Genomic DNA, 702 nt, shown 5'->3' with positions numbered 1-702 from the left:
AATATATAATATATAATATATAATATATAATATATAATAATAATAATACAATAATATAATAATACAATAATATAATAATATATATAATATATAATATATAATTATAATAATTATAGTTCAGTCAGAGACCTAATATCATAGACTACCTCTTCTTTCTACACACTTTCATTGTCAGGTTATATACCCAAGAAAACTTTAGCCCTTAACTCGGTTATACGCGCCCTGATCACAGGGAACACAATTGCCTCAGCACATAAATGGTTTTTCTTACCATTGACTGTATCTACCTCCATTTGGCTTCCTACACCGAGGTTCCCTGATAAATGAGCAGTTGCATTAATGCTGCCATCACTACCACTGACCTGATCAATACAAAGCATGTTAACCCGGCTAGTTGACTGCTAGAATCATCTAAATAACTTGCAGAAACACTTAGCTATGCAAAGTGGATAGAGATAGTCTCTAAGTGACCTTTGCAGTGTGCTGCTGTTCAAGAAGTGGGCTGTTTCCTTTCTGTTCCCAAGAGGAGTTTCTTCTCTAAGTAAAAACAAAACCCCGGCCTGTGTGAATGTAGATAGGATTATATGCTCTTACTCTACCATTTAAGGCAGCTGACGTTTACTCCTGTAGAAGAGCAACTGTACTTGTTCCATATGAGTAATTTGTGGTAGAGGCTTGCTGTAGTAACCCCCTTCTCAGTTT

General features: G+C 35.3%; 1 pseudogene; it reads right to left on the bottom strand.

The window, feature by feature from the left end:
• Window positions 1–380, bottom strand: part of LOC110316201 — a 151,493-nt pseudogene extending 151,113 nt beyond the window's left edge.
• Between the last annotated feature and the right edge of the window lie 322 nt (window positions 381–702).

This window comes from Mus pahari, chromosome 2 (assembly GCF_900095145.1).
Source record: "Mus pahari chromosome 2, PAHARI_EIJ_v1.1, whole genome shotgun sequence".
Taxonomy (NCBI): domain Eukaryota; kingdom Metazoa; phylum Chordata; class Mammalia; order Rodentia; family Muridae; genus Mus; species Mus pahari.
This window is presented reverse-complemented; position numbering and strand designations above follow the sequence as displayed.